Here is a 19,713-nt window from a genome sequence, read left to right on the forward strand (position 1 = left end):
TGTGTGGTGCAGCTGTGTCCCCAAAAGGCTGGCCATAGCTGACCACAGGCTGGAGGTGAACTGGACGTCTCTGTCGGAGGTAATGTGGGCCGGTACACCAAAGCGAGATATCCAGGTTGCAATCAGTGCTCAGGCGCAGGATTCAGAGTTGGTGTCGGTGAGCAGGACTGCCTCTGGCTATCTTGGGAACCGGTCTACAATAGTCAGGAGGTGCCGTGCTCCTCGCGACACTAGCAGGGGACCCACGATATCCACATGAATGTGGTCGAAACACCAGCGGGTGGGGTGGAACTGCTGCGGCGGAGCTTTGGTGTGCCGCTGCACCTGGGCTGTTTGGCAGTGCATGCACGTTCTGGCCCATTCACTGACCTGCTTGCGGAGTCCGTGCCAAACAAACCTGCTGGAGACCAACCAGACAGTTGTCCTGATGGAGGGGTGCGCTAAGTTATGAATGGAGTTGAAAATGCGCCGCTGCCGGGACGACGGGGCGGGGTTGGCCGGTGGTGGTGTCACAGAGTAGGGCCCTCTCACCTGGGCCTACGGGGAGGTCCTGGAGCTGCAAACCGGAGACTGCGTTCTGTAACTAGGGATCTCCTTGTCTGCCTGCTGTGCCTCCACCAGCACTTCATAGTCTACCCCCTGGGGCAGGGTTGGATGTTAGGGTGAGAGAGGGTGTCCGCCACAACATTGTCCTTTCCAGAGACATGCCGGACATCCGTCGTGTATTCGGAGATGTAGGACAGATGCTGGCGGGATAACCAGGGGTCGGACTCTTTCGTGAACGCAAAGGTAAGAGGTGTGTGGTCCGTGAACGCAGTGAAGGGCCTACCTTCCAAGAAGTACCTGAAATGCTGGATTGCCAGGTATAGTGCCAACGGTTCCCGGTCAAAAGCACTGTATTTGAGCTCGGGTGGTCGTAGGTGTTTGCTGAGGAATGCCAGGGGTTGCCAGCGACGCTTGATGAGTTGTTCCAGCACTCCACCGACTGCCATGTTAGATGCGTCCACTGTGAGGGCGGGAAGGATGTCTGTTCTGGGGTGCACTAGCATCGCGGTGTTTGCCATGGCTTCTTTCGTTTTCATGAAAGCGGCTGCGGACTCGTCGTCCCATGTGACATTACATGCCCTTACCCTTACCCTGACCCGACATCAGGGCGCATGATACAGGCTGCTGAGGGGAGGAAGCAGTGGTAGAAATTCACCATACCCATGAATTCCTGCAGGCCTTTGATTGTGTTGGGTCGGGGGAAGTGGCGGACTGCGTCTACCTTGGCGGGCAAAGGGGTTGCCCCATCTTTAGTAATTCTGTGGCCCAGGAAGTTGATGGTGTCGAGCCCGAACTGGTATTTGGCCTGGTTGATTGTCAGACTCCACGTCCCTCCACAGACACCCAGTCCCTCCACAGACTCCACGTCCCTCCACAGAGTCCACGTCCACCCACGGACACCCAGTCCCTCTACGGACTCCACGTCCTCCCACGGATTCCACGTCCCCCCACGGATTCCACGTCCCTCCACGGACACCACGTCCCTCCACGGACTCCACGGCCCTCCACGGTATCCCAGTCCCTCCACAGACTCCGAGTCCCTCCACAGACTCCACGTCCCTCCACAGACTCCACGTCCCTCCACAGACTCCCAGTCCCTCCACAGACTCCACGTCCCTCCACAGACTCCCAGACCCTCCACAGACTCCACGTCCCTCCACAGACTCCACGTCCCTCCACAGACTCCACGTCCCTCCACAGACTCCCAGTCCCTCCACAGACTCCACGTCCCTCCACAGACACCCAGTCCCTCCACAGACTCCCAGTCCCTCCACATCCCTCCACAGACTCCCAGTCCCTCCACAGACTCCACGTCCCTCCACAGACTCCACGTCCCTCCACAGACTCCACGTCCCTCCACAGACTCCCAGTCCCTCCACAGACTCCACGTCCCTCCACAGACTCCACGTCCCTCCACAGACACTCAGTCCTTCCACAGACTCCCAGACCCTCCACAGACTCCCAGTCCCTCCACAGACTCCACGCCCCTCCACAGACACTCAGTCATTCCACAGACTCCCAGACCCTCCACAGACTCCCAGACCCTCCACAGACTCCCAGTCCCTCCACAGACTCCACGTCCCCCAACAGACTCCCAGTTGCTTCACAGACTCCAAGTCCCCCAACAGACTCCACGTCCCTCCACGGACACCCAGTCCCTCCACGGACTCCACGTCCATCCACAGACTCCACGTCCCTCCACAGTATCCCAGTCTCCCAGTCCCTCCACAGACACTCAGTCCTTCCACAGACTCCACGTCCTTCCACAGACTCCACGTCCCTCCACAGACTCCACATCCCTGCACAGACTCCAGGTCCCTCTACAGACTGACGTCCCTCCACAGACTCCACATCCCCCAACAGGCTCCACGTCCCCCAACAGACTCCCAGTCCCTCCACAGACTCCACGTCCCTCCACAAACAACACGTCCCTTCACAGACTCCCAGTCCCTTCACAGACTCCACGTCCCTCCACAGACTACACGTCCCTTCACAGACTCCCAGTCCCTTCACAGACTCCCAGTCCCTCCACAGACTCCACGTCCCTCCACAGACTCCACGTCCTTCCACAGACTCCACATCCCTCCACAGACTCCCAGTCCTTCCACAGACTTCACATCCCTCCACGGACACCAAGATCCGCTACGGACTCCACGTCCCACCACAGACTCCCAGTCCCTCCACAGTCTGCACGTCCCCCCACAGAGTCCACGTCCCCCCACAGACTCCACGTCCCTCCACAGACACACAGTCCCTCCACAGACACCCAGTCCCTCCACAGACACCCAGTCCCTCCACAGAGTCCCAGTCCCTCCACAGACTCCACGTCCCTCCACAGACACCACGTCCCACTACAGACTCCACGTCCCCCAACAGACTCCACGTCCCTCCACAGACTCCACGTCCCTTCACAGACTCCACGTCCCTCCACAGACTACATGTCCCTTCACAGACTCCAAGTCCCTTCACAGACTCCACGTCCCTCCACAGGCTCCACGTCCCCTCACAGACTCCACGTCCCCCCACAGACTCCACGTCCCTCCACAGACTCCACATCCCTCCACGGACACCCAGTTCCGCTATGGACTCCACGTCCCTCCACGGACACCCTGTTGCGCTACGGACTCCACGTCCCACCACAGACTCCCAGTCCCTCCACAGTCTGCACGTCCCCCCACAGACTTCACGTCCCTCCACAGTATCCCAGTCGCTCCACAGACTCCCAGTCCCTTCACAGACCCAGTCCCTCCACAGACTCCCAGTCCCTCCACAGACTCAACGTCCCTCCACAGACTCCACGTCCCTCCACAGACTCCACGTCCCTCCACAGACTACCAGTCTGTCCACAGACTCCACGTCCCTTCACAGACTCCACGACCCGCCACAGACTACATGTCCCTTCACAAACTCCCAGTCCCTCCACAGACTCCACGTCCCTCCACAGACTCCACGTCCCTCCACAGACACCCAGTTCTGCTACGGACTCCACGTCCCACCACAGACTCCCAGTCCTTCCACAGTCTGCACATACCCCCACAGTCTGCACGTCCCCCCACAGACTCCACGTCCCTCCACAGACTCCACGTCCCTCCACAGACTCCACGTCCCTCCACAGACTCCACGTCCCTCCACAGACTCCCAGTCCCTTCACAGACTCCCAGTCCCTCCACAGACACCCAGTCCCTTCACAGACACCCAGTCCCTCCACAGACTCCACGTCCCTCCACAGACTCCACGTCCCTCCACAGACTCCCAGTCCCTCCACGGATCCACGTCCCTTCACAGACTCCACGTCCCACCACAGACTACACCACCCTTCACAGACTCCACGTCCCTCTACAGACTGACGTCCCTCCACAGACTCCACGTCCCTCCACAGACTCCACGTCCCACCACAGACTCCCAGTCCCTCCACAGACTCCACGTCCCTCCACGGACTCCACGTCCATCCACAGACTCCACGTCCCTCCACAGTATCCCAGTCTCCCAGTCCCTCCACAGACACTCAGTCCTTCCACAGACTCCACGTCCTTCCACAGACTCCACGTCCCTCCACAGACTCCACATCCCTGCACAGACTCCAGGTCCCTCTACAGACTGACGTCCCTCCACAGACTCCACATCCCCCAACAGGCTCCACGTCCCCCAACAGACTCCCAGTCCCTCCACAGACTCCACGTCCCTCCACAAACAACACGTCCCTTCACAGACTCCCAGTCCCTTCACAGACTCCATGTACCTCCACAGACTACACGTCCCTTCACAGACTCCCAGTCCCTTCACAGACTCCCAGTCCCTCCACAGACTCCACGTCCCTCCACAGACTCCACGTCCTTCCACAGACTCCACATCCCTCCACAGACTCCCAGTCCTTCCACAGACTTCACATCCCTCCACGGACACCCAGATCCGCTACGGACTCCACGTCCCACCACAGACTCCCAGTCCCTCCACAGTCTGCACGTCCCCCCACAGAGTCCACGTCCCCCCACAGACTCCACGTCCCTCCACAGACACACAGTCCCTCCACAGACACCCAGTCCCTCCACAGACACCCAGTCCCTCCACAGAGTCCCAGTCCCTCCACAGACTCCACGTCCCTCCACAGACACCAAGTCCCACTACAGACTCCACGTCCCCCAACAGACTCCACGTCCCTCCACAGACTCCACGTCCCTTCACAGACTCCACGTCCCTCCACAGACTACATGTCCCTTCACAGACTCCAAGTCCCTTCACAGACTCCACGTCCCTCCACAGGCTCCACGTCCCCTCACAGACTCCACGTCCCCCCACAGACTCCACGTCCCTCCACAGACTCCACATCCCTCCACGGACACCCAGTTCCGCTATGGACTCCACGTCCCTCCACGGACACCCTGTTGCGCTACGGACTCCACGTCCCACCACAGACTCCCAGTCCCTCCACAGTCTGCACGTCCCCCCACAGACTTCACGTCCCTCCACAGTATCCCAGTCGCTCCACAGACTCCCAGTCCCTTCACAGACCCAGTCCCTCCACAGACTCCCAGTCCCTCCACAGACTCAACGTCCCTCCACAGACTCCACGTCCCTCCACAGACTCCACGTCCCTCCACAGACTACCAGTCTGTCCACAGACTCCACGTCCCTTCACAGACTCCACGTCCCGCCACAGACTACATGTCCCTTCACAAACTCCCAGTCCCTCCACAGACTCCACGTCCCTCCACAGACTCCACGTCCCTCCACAGACACCCAGTTCTGCTACGGACTCCACGTCCCACCACAGACTCCCAGTCCCTCCACAGTCTGCACATACCCCCACAGTCTGCACGTCCCCCCACAGACTCCACGTCCCTCCACAGACTCCACGTCCCTCCACAGACTCCACGTCCCTCCACAGACTCCACGTCCCTCCACAGACTCCCAGTCCCTTCACAGACTCCCAGTCCCTCCACAGACACCCAGTCCCTTCACAGACACCCAGTCCCTCCACAGACTCCACGTCCCTCCACAGACTCCACGTCCCTCCACAGACTCCCAGTCCCTCCACGGATCCACGTCCCTTCACAGACTCCACGTCCCACCACAGACTACAACACCCTTCACAGACTCCACGTCCCTCTACAGACTGACGTCCCTCCACAGACTCCATGTCCCTCCACAGACTCCACGTCCCACCACAGACTCCACGTCCCTCCACAGACTCCACGTCCCTCCACGGACACCCAGTTCCGCTACGGACTCCACGTCCCACCACAGACTCCCAGTCCCTCCACAGTCTGCACGTCCCCCCACAGACTCCACGTCCCCCCACAGACTCCACGTCCTCCCACAGACTCCACGTCCCTCCACAGACTCCACGTCCCTCCACAGACTCCACGTCCTTCCACAGACACCCAGTCCCTGCACAGACTCCCAGTCCCTCCACAGACTCCCAGTCCCTCCACAGACTCCACGTCCCTTCACAGACTCCACGTCCCTCCACAGACTACACGTCCCTTCACAGACTCCCAGTCCCTCCACAGACTCCACGTCCCTCCATAGACTCCACGTCCCTCCAAAGACTGCACGTCCCACCTCAGACTCCCAGTCCCGCCACAGACTCCCACTCCCTCCACAGACTCCCAGTCCCTCCACAGACTCCATGTCCCTTCACAGACTCCACGTTCCTCCACAGACTACACGTCCCTCCACAGACTACATGTCCCTCCACAGACTCCCAGTCCCTCCACAGACTCCACGTCCCTCCACAGACTCTACGTCCCTACACAGACTCCACATCACTCCACGGACACCCAGTTCCGCTACCGTCTCCACGTCCCACCACAGACTCCCTGTCCCTCCACAGTCTGCGCGTCCGCCCACAGTCTGCGCGTCCCCCCACAGTCTGCACGTCCCCCCACAGACTCCACGTCCCCCCACAGACTCCACGTCCCTCCACAGACCACGTCCCTGCACAGACTCCACGTCCCTCCACAGACACCCATTCCCTCCACAGACACCCATTCCCTCCACAGACACCCATTCCCTCCACAGGCACCCATTCCCTCCACAGACACCCATTCCCTCCACAGACACCCAGTCCCTCCACAGAGTCCCAGTGCCTGCACAGACTCCCAGTCCCTCCACCGACTCCACGTCCCTTCACAGACTCCACATCCCTCCACGGACACAGTTCCGCTACGGACTCCACGTCCCACCGCAGACTCCCAGTCCCTCCACAGACTGCACGTCCCCCCACAGACTACAAGTCCCCCCACAGACTCCACGTCCCCCCACAGAATCCACGTCCCTCCACAGACTCCACGTCCCTGCACAGACTCCACCTCCCTCCACAGACACCCAGTCCCTCCACAGACACCCAGTCCCTCCACAGAGTCACAGTCCCTGCACAGACGCCCAGTCCCTCCACAGACTCCACGTCCCTTCACAGACTCCACGTCCCTTCACAGACTCCACGTCCCTCCACAGACTACACGTCCCTTCACAGACTGCCAGTCCCTCCACAGACTCCACGTCCCTCCATAGACTCCACGTCCCTCCAAAGACTGCACGTCCCACCTCAGACTCCCAGTCCCTCCACAGACTCCCACTCCCTCTACAGACTCCCAGTCCCTGCACAGACTCCATGTCCCTTCACAGACTCCACGTTCCTCCACAGACTACACGTCCCTCCACAGACTACATGTCCCTCCACAGACTCCCAGTCCCTCCACAGTCTCCACGTCCCTCCACAGACTCTACGTCCCTACACAGACTCAACATCACTCCACGGACACCCAGTTCCGCTACGGTCTCCACGTCCCACCACAGACTCCCTGTCCCTCCACAGTCTGCACGTCCCCCCATAGTCTGCACGTCCCCCCACAGACTCCACGTCCCCCCACAGACTCCACGTCCCTCCACAGACCACGTCCCTGCACAGACTCCACGTCCCTCCACAGACACCCATTCCCTCCACAGACACCCATTCCCTCCACAGACACCCATTCCCTCCACAGACACCCATTCCCTCCACAGACACCCAGTCCCTCCACAGAGTCCCAGTGCCTGCACAGACTCCCAGTCCCTCCACAGACTCCACGTCCCTTCACAGACTCCACATCCCTCCACGGACACACAGTTCCGCTACGGACTCCATGTCCCACCGCAGACTCCCAGTCCCTCCACAGACTGCACGTCCCCCCACAGACTACAAGTCCCCCCACAGACTCCACGTCCCCCCACAGAATCCACATCCCTCCACAGACTCCACGTCCCTGCACAGACCACCTCCCTCCACAGACACCCAGTCCCTCCACAGACACCCAGTCCCTCCACAGAGTCCCAGTCCCTGCACAGACTCCCAGTCCCTCCACAGACTCCACGTCCCTTCACAGACTCCAAGTCCCTCCACAGACTACACCACCCTTCACAGACTCGCAGTCCCTTCACAGACTCGCAGTCCCTCCACAGACTCCACGTCCGTCCACAGACTCCACGTCCCTCCACAGACTGCACGTCCCTTCACAGACTGCAGGTACCTCTACAGACTGACGTCCCTCCACAGACTCCACGTCCCTCCAGAGACTCCATGTCCCACCACAGACTCCCAGTCCCTCCACAGAATCCCAGTCCCTCCACAGACTCCACGTCCCTCCACAGACTCCACGTCCCTCCACAGACTCCACGTCCCTCCACAGACTCCGAGTCCTTCCACCGTCTCCACATCCCTCCACGGACACCCAGTTCCGCTACGGACTCCACGTCCCACCACAGACTCCCAGTCCCTCCACAGTCTGCACGTCCCCCCACAGTCTGCACATCCCCCCACAGTCTGCACGTCCCCCCACAGACTCCACGTCCCCCCACAGACTCCACGTCCCCCCACAGACTCCACGTCCCTCCACAGACTCCACGTCCCCCCACAGACTCCTCGTCCCCCCACAGACTCCACGTCCCTCCACAGACTCCACGTCCCTGCACAGACTCCACGTCCCTCCACAGACACCCTGTCCCTCCACAGACACCCAGTCCCTCCACAGAGTCCCAGTCCCAGCACGGACTCCCAGTCCATCCACAGACTCCACGTCCCTCCACAGACTCCACGTCCCTCCACGGACTCCACGTCCCTTCACAGACACCACGTCGCTTCACAGACTCCAGGTCCCTCTACAGACTGACGTCCCTCCACCGACCCCACGTCCCTTCACAGACTCCCAGTCCCTCCACAGACTCCACGTCCCTTCACAGACTCCACGTCCCTCCTCAGACTGCACATCCCTTCACAGACTCCCAGTCCCTCCACAGACTCCACGTCCCTCCACAGACACCCAGTCCCTCCACAGACTCCCAGTCCCTCCACAGACTCCACGTCCCTCCACAGACTCCACGTCCCTTCACAGACTACACGTCCCTTCACAGACTCCCAGTCCCTTCACAGACTCCCAGTCCCTCCACAGACTCCCAGTCCCTCCACAGACTCCACGTCCCTTCACAGACTCCACGTCCCTCCTCAGACTGCACATCCCTTCACAGACTCCCAGTCCCTCCACAGACTCCACGTCCCTCCACAGACACCCAGTCCCTCCACAGACTCCCAGTCCCTCCACAGACTCCACGTCCCTCCATAGACTCCACGTCCCTCCAAAGACTGCTCGTCCCACCTCAGACTCCACGTCCCTCCACAGGCTCCACGTCCCCTCACAGACTCCACGTCCCCCCACAGACTCCACGTCCCTCCACAGACTCCACATCCCTCCACGGACACCCAGTTCCGCTATGGACTCCACGTCCCTCCACGGACACCCTGTTCCGCTACGGACTCCACGTCCCACCACAGACTCCCAGTCCCTCCACAGTCTGCACGTACCCCCACAGACTCCACGTCCCTCCACAGTATCCCAGTCGCTCCACAGACTCCCAGTCCCTTCACAGACTCCCAGTCCCTCCACAGACTCCCAGTCCCTCCACAGACTCAACGTCCCTCCACAGATTCCACGTCCCTCCACAGACTCCACGTCCCTCCACAGACTACCAGTCTGTCCACAGACTCCACGTCCCTTCACAGACTCCACGTCCCGCCACAGACTACATGTCCCTTCACAAACTCCCAGTCCCTCCACAGACTCCACGTCCCTCCACAGACTCCACGTCCCTCCACAGACACCCAGTTCTGCTACGGACTCCACGTCCCTCCACAGACTCCACGTCCCTCCACAGACTCCCAATCCCTCCACGGATCCACGTCCCTTCACAGACTCCACGTCCCACCACAGACTACACCACCCTTCACAGACTCCACGTCCCTCTACAGACTGACGTCCCTCCACAGACTCCACGTCCCTCCACAGACTCCACGTCCCACCACAGACTCCACGTCCCTCCACAGACTCCATGTCCCTCCACGGACACCCAGTTCCGCTACGGACTCCACGTCCCACCACAGACTCCCAGTCCCTCCACAGTCTGCACGTCCCCCCACAGACTCCACGTCCCCCCACAGACTCCACGTCCTCCCACAGACTCCACGTCCCTCCACAGACTCCACGTCCCTCCACAGACTCCACGTCCTTCCACAGACACCCAGTCCCTGCACAGACTCCCAGTCCCTCCACAGACTCCCAGTCCCTCCACAGACTCCACGTCCCTTCACAGACTCCACGTCCCTCCACAGACTACACGTCCCTTCACAGACTCCCAGTCCCTCCACAGACTCCACGTCCCTCCATAGACTCCACGTCCCTCCAAAGACTGCACGTCCCACCTCAGACTCCCAGTCCCGCCACAGACTCCCACTCCCTCCACAGACTCCCAGTCCCTCCACAGACTCCATGTCCCTTCACAGACTCCACGTTCCTCCACAGACTACACGTCCCTCCACAGACTACATGTCCCTCCACAGACTCCCAGTCCCTCCACAGACTCCACGTCCCTCCACAGACTCTACGTCCCTACACAGACTCCACATCACTCCACGGACACCCAGTTCCGCTACCGTCTCCACGTCCCACCACAGACTCCCTGTCCCTCCACAGTCTGCGCGTCCGCCCACAGTCTGCGCGTCCCCCCACAGACTCCACGTCCCTCCACAGACCACGTCCCTGCACAGACTCCACGTCCCTCCACAGACACCCATTCCCTCCACAGACACCCATTCCCTCCACAGACACCCATTCCCTCCACAGGCACCCATTCCCTCCACAGACACCCATTCCCTCCACAGACACCCAGTCCCTCCACAGAGTCCCAGTGCCTGCACAGACTCCCAGTCCCTCCACCGACTCCACGTCCCTTCACAGACTCCACATCCCTCCACGGACACAGTTCCGCTACGGACTCCACGTCCCACCGCAGACTCCCATTCCCTCCACAGACTGCACGTCCCCCCACAGACTACAAGTCCCCCCACAGACTCCACGTCCCCCCACAGAATCCACGTCCCTCCACAGACTCCACGTCCCTGCACAGACTCCACCTCCCTCCACAGACACCCAGTCCCTCCACAGACACCCAGTCCCTCCACAGAGTCACAGTCCCTGCACAGACGCCCAGTCCCTCCACAGACTCCACGTCCCTTCACAGACTCCACGTCCCTTCACAGACTCCACGTCCCTCCACAGACTCCACGTCCCTCCACAGACTCCCAGTCCCTCCACAGACTCCACGTCCCTCCATAGACTCCACGTCCCTCCAAAGACTGCACGTCCCACCTCAGACTCCCAGTCCCTCCACAGACTCCCACTCCCTCTACAGACTCCCAGTCCCTGCACAGACTCCATGTCCCTTCACAGACTCCACGTTCCTCCACAGACTACACGTCCCTCCACAGACTACATGTCCCTCCACAGACTCCCAGTCCCTCCACAGTCTCCACGTCCCTCCACAGACTCTACGTCCCTACACAGACTCAACATCACTCCACGGACACCCAGTTCCGCTACGGTCTCCACGTCCCACCACAGACGCCCTGTCCCTCCACAGTCTGCACGTCCCCCCATAGTCTGCACGTCCCCCCACAGACTCCACGTCCCCCCACAGACTCCACGTCCCTCCACAGACCACGTCCCTGCACAGACTCCACGTCCCTCCACAGACACCCATTCCCTCCACAGACACCCATTCCCTCCACAGACACCCATTCCCTCCACAGACACCCATTCCCTCCACAGGCACCCATTCCCTCCACAGACACCCATTCCCTCCACAGACACCCAGTCCCTCCACAGAGTCCCAGTGCCTGCACAGACTCCCAGTCCCTCCACCGACTCCACGTCCCTTCACAGACTCCACATCCCTCCACGGACACAGTTCCGCTACGGACTCCACGTCCCACCGCAGACTCCCATTCCCTCCACAGACTGCACGTCCCCCCACAGACTACAAGTCCCCCCACAGACTTCACGTCCCCCCACAGAATCCACGTCCCTCCACAGACTCCACGTCCCTGCACAGACTCCACCTCCCTCCACAGACACCCAGTCCCTCCACAGACACCCAGTCCCTCCACAGAGTCACAGTCCCTGCACAGACGCCCAGTCCCTCCACAGACTCCACGTCCCTTCACAGACTCCACGTCCCTTCACAGACTCCACGTCCCTCCACAGACTCCACGTCCCTCCACAGACTCCCAGTCCCTCCACAGACTCCACGTCCCTCCATAGACTCCACGTCCCTCCAAAGACTGCACGTCCCACCTCAGACTCCCAGTCCCTCCACAGACTCCCACTCCCTCTACAGACTCCCAGTCCCTGCACAGACTCCATGTCCCTTCACAGACTCCACGTTCCTCCACAGACTACACGTCCCTCCACAGACTACATGTCCCTCCACAGACTCCCAGTCCCTCCACAGTCTCCACGTCCCTCCACAGACTCTACGTCCCTACACAGACTCAACATCACTCCACGGACACCCAGTTCCGCTACGGTCTCCACGTCCCACCACAGACGCCCTGTCCCTCCACAGTCTGCACGTCCCCCCATAGTCTGCACGTCCCCCCACAGACTCCACGTCCCCCCACAGACTCCACGTCCCTCCACAGACCACGTCCCTGCACAGACTCCACGTCCCTCCACAGACACCCATTCCCTCCACAGACACCCATTCCCTCCACAGACACCCATTCCCTCCACAGGCACCCATTCCCTCCACAGACACCCATTCCCTCCACAGACACCCAGTCCCTCCACAGAGTCCCAGTGCCTGCACAGACTCCCAGTCCCTCCACCGACTCCACGTCCCTTCACAGACTCCACATCCCTCCACGGACACAGTTCCGCTACGGACTCCACGTCCCACCGCAGACTCCCATTCCCTCCACAGACTGCACGTCCCCCCACAGACTACAAGTCCCCCCACAGACTCCACGTCCCCCCACAGAATCCACGTCCCTCCACAGACTCCACGTCCCTGCACAGACTCCACCTCCCTCCACAGACACCCAGTCCCTCCACAGACACCCAGTCCCTCCACAGAGTCACAGTCCCTGCACAGACGCCCAGTCCCTCCACAGACTCCACGTCCCTTCACAGACTCCACGTCCCTCCATAGACTCCACGTCCCTCCAAAGACTGCACGTCCCACCTCAGACTCCCAGTCCCTCCACAGACTCCCACTCCCTCTACAGACTCCCAGTCCCTGCACAGACTCCATGTCCCTTCACAGACTCCACGTTCCTCCACAGACTACACGTCCCTCCACAGACTACATGTCCCTCCACAGACTCCCAGTCCCTCCACAGTCTCCACGTCCCTCCACAGACTCTACGTCCCTACACAGACTCAACATCACTCCACGGACACCCAGTTCCGCTACGGTCTCCACGTCCCACCACAGACGCCCTGTCCCTCCACAGTCTGCACGTCCCCCCATAGTCTGCACGTCCCCCCACAGACTCCACGTCCCCCCACAGACTCCACGTCCCTCCACAGACCACGTCCCTGCACAGACTCCACGTCCCTCCACAGACACCCATTCCCTCCACAGACACCCATTCCCTCCACAGACACCCATTCCCTCCACAGACACCCATTCCCTCCACAGGCACCCATTCCCTCCACAGACACCCATTCCCTCCACAGACACCCAGTCCCTCCACAGAGTCCCAGTGCCTGCACAGACTCCCAGTCCCTCCACCGACTCCACGTCCCTTCACAGACTCCACATCCCTCCACGGACACAGTTCCGCTACGGACTCCACGTCCCACCGCAGACTCCCATTCCCTCCACAGACTGCACGTCCCCCCACAGACTACGTCCCCCCACAGACTCCACGTCCCCCCACAGAATCCACGTCCCTCCACAGACTCCACGTCCCTGCACAGACTCCACCTCCCTCCACAGACACCCAGTCCCTCCACAGACACCCAGTCCCTCCACAGAGTCACAGTCCCTGCACAGACGCCCAGTCCCTCCACAGACTCCACGTCCCTTCACAGACTCCACGTCCCTTCACAGACTCCACGTCCCTTCACAGACTCCACGTCCCTCCACAGACTCCACGTCCCTCCACAGACTCCCAGTCCCTCCACAGACTCCACGTCCCTCCATAGACTCCACGTCCCTCCAAAGACTGCACGTCCCACCTCAGACTCCCAGTCCCTCCACAGACTCCCACTCCCTCTACAGACTCCCAGTCCCTGCACAGACTCCATGTCCCTTCACAGACTCCACGTTCCTCCACAGACTACACGTCCCTCCACAGACTACATGTCCCTCCACTGACTCCCAGTCCCTCCACAGTCTCCACGTCCCTCCACAGACTCTACGTCCCTACACAGACTCAACATCACTCCACGGACACCCAGTTTCGCTATGGTCTCCACGTCCCACCACAGACGCCCTGTCCCTCCACAGTCTGCACGTCCCCCCATAGTCTGCACGTCCCCCCACAGACTCCACGTCCCCCCACAGACTCCACGTCCCTCCACAGACCACGTCCCTGCACAGACTCCACGTCCCTCCACAGACACCCATTCCCTCCACAGACACCCATTCCCTCCACAGACACCCATTCCCTCCACAGACACCCAGCCCCTCCACAGAGTCCCAGTGCCTGCACAGACTCCCAGTCCCTCCACAGACTCCACGTCCCTTCACAGACTCCACATCCCTCCACGGACACACAGTTCCGCTACGGACTCCACGTCCCACCGCAGACTCCCAGTCCCTCCACAGACTGCACGTCCCCCCACAGACTACAAGTCCCCCCACAGACTCCACGTCCCCCCACAGAATCCACGTCCCTCCACAGACTCCACGTCCCTAAACAGATCACCTCCCTCCACAGACACCCAGTCCCTCCACAGACACCCAGTCCCTCCACAGAGTCCCAGTCCCTCCACAGAGTCCCAGTCCCTGCACAGACTCCCAGTCCCTCCACAGACTCCACGTCCCTTCACAGACTCCAAGTCCCTCCACAGACTACACCACCCTTCACAGACTCGCAGTCCCTTCACAGACTCGCAGTCCCTCCACAGACTCCACGTCCGTCCACAGACTCCACGTCCCTCCACAGACTCCACGTCCCTCCAGAGACTCCATGTCCCACCACAGACTCCCAGTCCCTCCACAGAATCCCAGTCCCTCCACAGACTCCACGTCCCTCCACAGACTCCACGTCCCTCCACAGACTCCACGTCCCTCCACAGACACCGAGTCCTTCCACCGACTCCACATCCCTCCACGGACACCCCGTTCCGCTACGGACTCCACGTCCCACCACAGACTCCCAGTCCCTCCACAGTCTGCACGTCCCCCCACAGTCTGCACGTCCCCCCACAGTCTGCACGTCCCCCCACAGACTCCACGTCCCCCCACAGACTCCACGTCCCCCCACAGACTCCACGTCCCTCCACAGACTCCACGTCCCCCCACAGACTCCTCGTCCCCCCACAGACTCCACGTCCCTCCACAGACTCCACGTCCCTGCACAGACTCCACGTCCCTCCACAGACACCCTGTCCCTCCACAGACACCCAGTCCCTCCACAGAGTCCCAGTCCCAGCACGGACTCCCAGTCCATCCACAGACTCCACGTCCCTCCACAGACTCCACGTCCCTCCACGGACTACACGTCCCTTCACAGACACCACGTCGCTTCACAGACTCCAGGTCCCTCTACAGACTGACGTCCCTCCACAGACTCCACGTCCCTTCACAGACTCCCAGTCCCTCCACAGACTCCCAGTCCCTCCACAGACTCCCAGTCCCTCCACAGACTCCACGTCCCTCCACAGACTCTACGTCCCTACACAGACTCCACATCACTCCACGGACACCCAGTTCCGCTACGGTCTCCACGTCCCACCACAGACTCCACGTCCCTCCACAGACCACGTCCCTGCACAGACTCCACGTCCCTCCACAGACACCCATTCCCTCCACAGACACCCATTCCCTCCACAGACACCCATTCCCTCCACAGACACCCAGTCCCTCCACAGAGTCCCAGTGCCTGCACAGACTCCCAGTCCCTCCACAGACTCCACATCCCTCCACGGACACCCAGTTCCGCTACGGACTCCATGTCCCACCACAGACTCCCAGTCCCTCCACAGTCTGCACGTCACCCCACAGGCTCCACGTCCCCCCACAGACTCCACGTCCCCCCACAGACTCCACGTCCCTCCACAGACTCCACATCCCTCCACGGACACCCAGTTCTGCTATGGACTCCACGTCCCTCCACGGACACCCTGTTCCGCTACGGACTCCACGTCCCACCACAGACTCCCAGTCCCTCCACAGTCTGTACGTCCCCCCACAGACTCCACGTCCCTCCACAGTATCCCAGTCGCTCCACAGACACCCAGTCCCTCCACGGACTCCACGTCCCTCCACAGACTCCACGTCCCACTACAGACTCCTTATCCCTCCACAGACTCCACGTCCCCCAACAGACTCCCAGTCCTTCCACAGACTCCACGTCCCTTCACAGACTCCACGTCCCTCTACAGACTGACGTCCCTCCACAGACTCCACGTCCCACCACAGACTCCACGTCCCTCCACAGACTCCCAGTCCTTCCACAGACTCCACATCCCTCCACGGACTCCACATCCCTTCACAGACTCCCAGTCCCTCCACAGACTCCACGTCCCTTCACAGACTCCACGTCCCTCCTCAGACTGCACATCCCTTCACAGACTCCCAGTCCCTCCACAGACTCCACGTCCCTCCACAGACACCCAGTCCCTCCACAGACTCCCAGTCCCTCCACAGACTCCACATCCCTCCACAGACTCCCAGTCCCTCCACAGACTACACGTCCCTTCACAGACTACACGTCCCTTCACAGACTACACGTCCCTTCACAGACTCCCAGTCCCTTCACAGACTCCCAGTCCCTCCACGTCCCTCCATAGACTCCACGTCCCTCCAAAGACTGCACGTCCCACCTCAGACTCCCACTCCCTCCACAGACTCCCACTCCCTCCACAGACTCCCAGTCCCTCCACAGACTCCATGTCCCTTCACAGACTCCACGTTCCTCCACAGACTCCACGTCCCTCCACAGACTATATGTCCCTCCACAGACTCCCAGTCCCTCCACAGACTCCACGTCCCTCCACAGACTCTACGTCCCTACACAGACTCCACATCACTCCACGGACACCCAGTTCCGCTACGGTCTCCACGTCCCACCACAGACTCCCTGTCCCTCCACAGTCTGCACGTCCCCCCACAGTCTGCACGTCCCCCCACAGACTCCACGTCCCCCCACAGACTCCACGTCCCTCCACAGACCACGTCCCTGTACAGACTCCACGTCCCTCCACAGACACCCATTCCCTCCACAGACACCCATTCCCTCCACAGACACCCATTCCCTCGACAGACACCCAGTCCCTCCACAGAGTCCCAGTGCCTGCACAGACTCCCAGTCCCTCCACAGACTCCACGTCCCTTCACAGACTCCACATCCCTCCACGGACACACAGTTCCGCTACGGACTCCACGTCCCACCGCACACTCCCAGTCCCTCCACAGACTGCACGTCCCCCCACAGACTACAAGTCCCCCCACAGACTCCACGTCCACCCACAGACTCCACGTCCCTCCACAGACTCCACGTCCCTCCACAGACTCCACGTCCCTGCACAGACTCCACCTCCCTCCACAGACACCCAGTCCCTCCACAGAGTCCCAGTCCCTTCACAGACTCCACGTCCCTCCACAGACTACACCACCCTTCACAGACTCGCAGTCCCTTCACAGACTCCCAGTCCCTCCACAGACTCCACCTCTGTCCACAGACTGCACGTCCCTTCACAGACTCCCAGTCCCTCCACAGACTCCATGTCCCTCCACAGACTCCCAGTCCCTCCACAGACTGCATGTCCCTCCACAGACTGCATGTCCCTCCACAGACTGCATGTCCCTCCACAGACTCCACGTCCCACCACAGACTCCATGTCCCTCCACAGACTCCCAGTCCCTCCACAGACTGCATGTCCCTCCACAGACTGCATGTCCCTCCACAGACTCCACGTCCCACCACAGACTCCACGTCCCACCACAGACTACATGTCCCATCACAGACTCCCAGTCCCTTCACAGACTCCCAGTCCCTCCACTGACTCCACATCCCTCCACAGACTCCCAGTCCCTCCACAGACTCCACATCCCTCCACGGACACCCAGTCCCTCCACAGACTCCACATCCCTCCACGGACACCCAGTTCCGCTACGGACTCCATGTCCCACCACAGACTCCCAGTCCCTCCACAGTCTGCACGTCACCCCACAGGCTCCACGTCCCCCCACAGACTCCATGTCCCCCCACAGACTCCACGTCCCTCCACAGACTCCACATCCCTCCACGGACACCCAGTTCCGCTATGGACTCCACGTCCCTCCACGGACACCCTGTTCCGCTACGGACTCCACGTCCCACTACAGACTCCCAGTCCCTCCACAGTCTGTACGTCCCCCCACAGACTCCATGTCCCTCCACAGTATCCCAGTCGCTCCACAGACACCCAGTCCCTCCACGGACTCCACGTCCATCCACAGACTCCACGTCCCTCCACAGACTCCACGTCCCCCCACAGACTCCACGTCCCTCCACAGACTCCACGTCCCCCCACAGACTCCTCGTCCCCCCACAGACTCCACGTCCCTCCACAGACTCCACGTCCCTGCACAGACTCCACGTCCCTCCACAGACACCCTGTCCCTCCACAGACACCCAGTCCCTCCACAGAGTCCCAGTCCCAGCACGGACTCCCAGTCCATCCACAGACTCCACGTCCCTCCACAGACTCCACGTCCCTCCACGGACTCCACGTCCCTTCAGAGACACCACGTCGCTTCACAGACTCCAGGTCCCTCTACAGACTGACGTCCCTCCACAGACTCCACGTCCCTTCACAGACTCCCAGTCCCTCCACCGACTCCCAGTCCCTCCACAGACTCCACGTCCCTTCACAGACTCCACGTCCCTCCTCAGACTGCACATCCCTTCACAGACTCCCAGTCCCTCCACAGACTCCACGTCCCTCCACAGACACCCAGTCCCTCCACAGACTCCCAGTCCCTCCACAGACTCCACGTCCCTCCATAGACTCCACGTCCCTTCACAGACTACACGTCCCTTCACAGACTCCCAGTCCCTTCACAGACTCCCAGTCCCTCCACAGACTCCACGTCCCTCCATAGACTCCACGTCCCTCCAAAGACTGCACGTCCCACCTCAGACTCCCAGTCCCTTCACAGACTCCCACTCCCTCCACAGACTCCCAGTCCCTTCACAGACTCCACGTTCCTCCACAGACTCCACGTTCCTCCACAGACTACACGTCCCTCCACAGACTCCCAGTCCCTCCACAGACTCCACGTCCCTCCACAGACTCTACGTCCCTACACAGACTCCACATCACTCCACGGACACCCAGTTCCGCTAGGGTCTCCACGTCCCACCACAGACTCCCTGTCCCTCCACAGTCTGCACGTCCCCCCACAGTCTGCACGTCCCCCTACAGACTCCACGTCCCCCCACAGACTCCACGTCCCTCCACAGACCACGTCCCTGCACAGACTCCACGTCCCTCCACAGACACCCATTCCCTCCACAGACACCCATTCCCTCCACAGACATCCATTCCCTCCACAGACACCCATTCCCTCCACAGACACCCATTCCCTCCACAGACACCCAGTCCCTCCACAGAGTCCCAGTGCCTGCACAGACTCCCAGTC

The 19,713-nt window shown here is 61.2% G+C and overlaps 1 protein-coding gene across 8 annotated transcripts in view; it reads left to right on the forward strand.

The window, feature by feature from the left end:
• The window catches only part of paplna (papilin a, proteoglycan-like sulfated glycoprotein), a 610,770-nt gene that overhangs the window by 112,401 nt on the left and 478,656 nt on the right, over positions 1 to 19,713 (forward strand). The gene's annotated exons all lie outside the window — the stretch shown is intronic.

This window comes from Hypanus sabinus, chromosome 2 (genome assembly GCF_030144855.1).
Source record: "Hypanus sabinus isolate sHypSab1 chromosome 2, sHypSab1.hap1, whole genome shotgun sequence".
Taxonomy (NCBI): Eukaryota; Metazoa; Chordata; class Chondrichthyes; order Myliobatiformes; family Dasyatidae; genus Hypanus; species Hypanus sabinus.